This window comes from Vipera ursinii (assembly GCF_947247035.1).
Source record: "Vipera ursinii genome assembly, chromosome: 4".
NCBI classification, from domain to species: Eukaryota; Metazoa; Chordata; class Lepidosauria; order Squamata; family Viperidae; genus Vipera; species Vipera ursinii.
In genome coordinates, this window is record NC_139514.1 from 108,186,400 (window position 1) to 108,192,399 (window position 6,000).

The following is a 6,000-nucleotide window of genomic DNA, read 5'->3' on the forward strand; positions in this document are numbered from 1 at the left end:
ACAAAAGCTAAAAGTGGCACAAAGAGCCATGGCAAGATACATGCTCGGCATTACAAGACAAGATAGAAAGACACGCATGTGGATTAGAGAACAGACAAAACTATACAATATCTTAAAAAGAATAAAAGAATGGAAATGAAAATGAGCTGGTCACACAGCAAGAAGAACGGTTGGCAGGTGGACCAAGGCAGTCGTAGAAGGGATCCCACTTGATAAAAAGTGTCCATGAAAGAGACCTCAAACATGATGGATTGGGCTCAGTTAGCAAAAGAAAGCCCAGGACCGTATTGGTTGGAAATGTGCAGAAGAGGCCTTCATCCTGCAGTGGATAGACAATGGCTAGAATGATAATGACAATAGCTGCTAATCAAACACATCTCTACCAATTCCATCCAGTTCAGGCAAATTAGCCCACAGAAGCATAGAGAAGGATTGGTTGGGCTTGCCTGTTTTTGCACCTGGTCCTTACACTTGTTGTCTGTATTTTCACAAAGTGATCCCTTTGGAAAGCTCTCCTCAGTCTGCAAATTGCATTCCCACTTTGACGAAAAATGAAAATGTTACAGCCGTTTGTTGAGTTCTCCATTCCTGCTAGAGAGAGAAAAACCATCCAGAGTTTCAGAAAAGGAACAGAAGGAACATCTACCTTTGATAGGAACCCAAAGAAGACATGAATCTGGAATGTTGGAGTGACCCACATCAGGACTTAGATACAAAGATGTACCTGTGGTTTCAAGATAGGTGTGGCACCTGGGTCTTCTTTTGATCTTCTCAAGAACCTGTTTTGAGCAGGATTAGTGAAAACAGAAAGCAAATTCCTTGTAGACCTTTGGAGAATCAACATAAAAGGAGACATCTCCTTTTGTAAGAGTCATGGTGGCACAGTAGTTAGAATGCAGTATTGCAGACTAACTCTGCCCACTGCCAGAAGTTCGATCTTGACTGGCTGAAGGTTGACTCAGCCATGGATTGTTCCGAGGTCAGGAAAATGAGGACCCAGACTGTTGGGGGCAACATGCCGACTCTGTAAAGTGCTTAGAGAGGGCTGTAGGGCACTATCAAATGGTATGTAAATCTAAGTGCTAGTGCTATTGCTATCTCGCAGTTTACAAATGCTAGCCTTCAAAAGCTCAGCTCTATATACATTAGGAACCTGATGCAGTAAATATTTTCAAATGTATAAAAGTTCCATTCTAACCAAACTTGCTTAACCAGGTGATGTGAACTTTAGCTTTCCTCAAACACTTATGTGCATCCTTTAAGGGCAAGTCTGACATCTTTGCTTTGTGACTGCCTGCTGAATCTGGAGAAGACTCAAAGTTCATCTACAGATGGACACCAAATGGTCATTTTTAATGTGACCAAAGGGAAAATTATTGGGCACTTGAGAAGCAAACCTATGAACTACACTTAATTAAATCTAATTTAGGGCCATTTGTTCTGTCCTGGCAATGTCTGGGTTTTTTTTGTGGGTTTTTTTTTTTTTTTTGGAGTGAGGCTCCTGGTAGGCGAATAAAAGATCCATAACTGAAAAAGATTGAACATCTTGTTTTAAGGAAAAGCAATTTCCCCCCAATCCCATCTTGGAAAGCCAAAAAAGAGTGGAAATAACAAGGGCTTTCCAACCAAGACTCTGTAAATGTGCCATAATGATGCTATTAATACTGAAACTGCCTTCAATAAAATAGGTCATTTATTATCTCAGGCCATGGATGCAGAAGGGCAAATTAATAAGTCAATTAATTCTTAGGAAGCTCTCGCCTCCATTTCTACTTTCCCCTTCTGCCCAGACTTAAAACGTTGCTCTGGCTTTTATTATAATTTCCCCACCATGTCTATTAAGATTTTCAATCATCCAGATCATGGTTTTCCCAAATGTGCTTTTTCAAAAGGCACCTGGACTTCCTTGGGTTTTTTTTAAAAAAAAAACTTTTCATTTCTCATCCAAGAAGCTTCTTCGGTTCTCACCACATTCCTATTCTTCTTAGATGGGCAAGCAGCAGTTTTAACCAACTGTCCATTTGACCATGAACTTTCAAATCAATGGCAGCCTTCTGAGAGAGAATTGTTATGATTTGCCCAGTGAGACTCCTATTAGTCATGCCAAACCCCTGACAGACGTTGGATGGCAATGTGCTCAGTCCGTTGTTCTGCTGGACCATCAGAGGTCCATTCCTGTCCCAGAATTATCTCACTGGCTGTCCATGAACTGCTTCATAGAACATAGGATAATAGAATTGGAAGAGACCGTGGAGGTCTTCTAGTCCAACGCCCTGCTCAAGCAGGAGACCCTATACCAGAGGTCAGCAACCTGAAACAGTGAAAGAGCCACTCGGAACCAGTTCCCTCACAAAAGGAAAAACTGGGAGCCGCAAAAAAATGTGTGCGCATGCACGTACATGCGCGCATGTGCAGAACAGGGTTTGACTGAAGAGTGGAGACAAGGCGAGATATGCACCTACCCTGCATATTTGAATTGATTGGTTGAACTTTTTTAGTCCCACTTTTTTTTTTTTGGACTGCACATGGCAGAGGACTGGGAGTCGCAGGAGATGGCTGAAAGAGCCGCATGCAGCTCCAGAGCCGCGGGTTGCAGTCCTGTGCCCTGTACCATTACAGACAAATGGTTGTCCAGTCTCTGTTTAAAAGCCTCCAGTGATGGAGCACCCACAACTTCTGAAGGCAAGACATTAATTGCTCTCACCATTAGGAAATTTCTCCTTATTCTAGGTTGCTTCTCTCCTTGGCTTCTTTCCAACCATTGTTTCTTGTCTTGCCTTTTGGTGCTTTGGAAAACAGGCTGACCCCCTCATCTTTGTCAGAGCCCCTACAAAGACAAAGAGGTCAAACGATTTTCCAAAGCTATTTCATCCCTCTGCCCAAACCATAATTTGGAACCTGCTTGCAAAATCACTTAGCCTTCGACCATTCTCCAATTGCTTCTGCAAACCTAGATCAGAAGTAGTTAACGTCAACAAGGAATCTTGAGGAGCTTTGGTAAGTAAGATTTATTTCCCAAAAGGTTAAAGAACATCCCAGAAATTGCAGTAAGGACTTTTCCCTCCAACAGGAAACACATGCCTAGGCAAGAGTCTTTTATTTTTTTCTGTTCATGGTCTCTGTTCTGTTCCTCCTTATCCCTGTTGATTAATCAGAATTCTAATAGCAATAGTACTTAGACTTCATAGTGCAGACATGTCAAACACAAGGCCCGGGGGCCGGATCCGACCTGTGAAGTGGTTTCATGTGGCCTGCGAAGCCATCCTGGAAACAATGAGAGAACAGCCCCCAACTGCCTTGGCCCTGGCCCAGAGACCCTCCTCCTGCCAGAGACCCTCAGATCTGTCCCACTCCTGCCCAGGCCCCCATAGGCACCCTTCATGTGAACGATGTAGAGCTGGCCATGCCCACCCAGTAGGCCATACACACTCTAGCCACGCCCACCCAGTAGGCCATGCCCACCCTGGCCACACCCACCCGGCCCCTTGAGGGCAACCGCAATGCTGATGCGGGCCTCAATGAAATTGAGTTTGACACCCCTGTCATAGTGCTTTACAGCCATCTCTATGTGGTTTACAGAGTCAACCTATTGCCCCCAACAATCTGGGTCCTCATTTTACCGACCTGGGAAGGATAGAAGGTTGAGTCAACCTTGAGCCGGTCAGGATCGAACTCCTGAAGTGAGCAGTATTGCATTCTAACTGTGCCACCACTGTTTCTAAGATGATCAGAGAGCCCACTGTCACATCCTTTTTTTAAAAATACTTCCTTTCACTTTTTAAACTCTAAACCGCCTCGGGTATTTTCTATTTATTTACTTTTGTGTGTGTTTTTCTTGCTATGTACATTTTGTGCACTTGTCACTGAGTGATGAGCTGCTTTGCCAAAAATCTGAAAAATGTGGATCTTGTGCAGAAACGCCTTCCAGGTGCATCTCAAACTGATGGCAAAAGTTTCCTCAACACCCTTCAGAAGTGGAAACATTGTGAAGGTCCTTCCAGAAAAGCAGGAAAGGGGAAATGAAGGGAATAATTCCTTTTGCCTGGTTTATAAAATGCTAAGCAACTGCCCATGCAAAACTTTATATATTGAAAACAGGCACTGTTAATTTTCTTCAAATGCAGTATCGTTAGATGCTCTGGAATGTGAAGAGGCCTGCTGGGGATTTTAGAAAAATAATTAAGAGGCAGAAAGACAGTGAAAATTTATTCAAAGCTGATTATACCAATGACACTACTTTTCTTATTTTTTTAAAAGATAAGATAAGATAACCTTTATTGTCATTTTTTTTACTGTGGGCACACAGCACACATCAAAAATGAAATTTAGTTGCCTGCTCTCAAACACATACATGACACACACCGAAACATACTACATACAACATATGTATAGACCCACACCCCTACATATACATAACAAATAAATATTAAACACTGTCCATCTTGAATATATAACGGAAGGAGGAAGCTTTAGAGTTCATAAGGTTAATACCGTATGGAACGAATCTATGACTGAATCTGGATGTTCTGCTTCGGATACCACGGAGCCTCCTTCTCCCAGAAGGTAACAAGGAAAACAGGTTGTGAAGAGGATGAGTAGTGTCCCAGATAATCTTACAGACCCTGTTCAAGCAACGCTTCTTTTTTTTTATTATTAAAAAAAAGGAGGGAGAAGGGAGGGGTAGGGGGGATTTTTTAAAGCAACGCTTCTGTGCTATGTCCTGGATGGGAGGGAGGGAACTGCCAATGATCTTTTCAGCCAACCTCAACAACAAAAAATATTTCTTATTGAGTTACTGATTAAAATCTGGCTTTGGATATCAACTGTATAATTTGCAATTGCCAAAAGGTTCAACTAGCCAACTGAGCATGGCAGTGCTTGAAGAGGCCATTCACCTTATACCAGGACTAGAAAAGCAAAACAGGAAGGCAAACCAACAATAACCAAAATAAAAACAGGAAGCCAAACCAACAACGACCAGGAAATCAGCCATCCTCTATAAACCTTCACCTCCCATTGCAGAGGACAATTTGGTAGAGAATCAGTCAAGGATAGATGTGTTCTCACTGCTGCATGTCTTGGGATGAGAAGTCGTTTCTCCATCTGTAGAAGATACAGTATCTTCTGCCACAACTCCCAGCCTTCCAACCTAAGACTAGCTGGGACTCTCCCAAGAATTCAAGGACATCATGTTTTAGCTCAATGGAGCAATTACCCTAAAACAAAAGCAGAAGTTGGGAATTTTCACTGTGTTCTGTGCATGGTTTCTGCAGAGGTCCATAAGAGTCCATCTGGAGTAGGATTTGTCAAACTGTGTTCTGAAACAGTGTGATGGGGTTCCATGACAGGCTGATGAGGAAGGAGAAGAAGAAGAAGAAGAAGAAGAAGAAGAAGAAGAAGAAGAAGAAGAAGAAGAAGAAGAAGAAGAAGAAGAAGAAGAAGAAGAAGAAGAAGAAGAAGAAGAAGAAGAAGAGAAGGAGGAGGAGGAGGAGGAGAGGGGGGAGAGGAAGAAGAAGAAGAAGAGGAGGAGGGGGAGGAGAGGGGGGAGAGGAAGAAGAAGAAGAAGAAGAGGAGGAGGAGGCGGGAAGAAGAGGAGGAGGGGAAGGGGGAGGAGGAGGAGGAGGAGGAGGAGGAGGAGGAGGAGGAGAAAACTTGAGCAGGTTACATGGACTGAAAAATTTGGAAGCTCTAGTCTAAACCTTCATCTTGCAATTCTGTATCTCAGACTGCTTAAATTCATTTGTCTAGCACAGAATAATTTCTACCTTGTGCTCTGGTGCTTGTTTGAAAATTAATAGCATTAATAAACATGATTGATTAAACAAATGCCCCAAGACTTCTTCCTGAGTGCTGTGAATAATTATGACATAAATCACCAGGATTCCCTTCACCATCAAACATCCTTGGTCTTCTGTATTTTATTGGAGTTTCAGGCCTCCTGTTGCATGCAGAAAGCCCTACACAGACTCCTGAAGGTGGGAATTCACACAAAACCAGGCC

The 6,000-nt window shown here is 42.9% G+C and overlaps 1 long non-coding RNA gene across 1 annotated transcript in view; it reads left to right on the top strand.

Moving 5' to 3' along the window:
• Window positions 1–5,479, top strand: part of LOC310640195 — a 50,367-nt gene extending 44,888 nt beyond the window's left edge. The window contains exon 2 of the long non-coding RNA XR_014492490.1: window positions 5,371–5,479. This is a non-coding gene — a long non-coding RNA (uncharacterized lncRNA). The remainder of the gene's footprint in view (window positions 1–5,370) is intronic.
• Window positions 5,480–6,000: the final 521 nt, after the last annotated feature.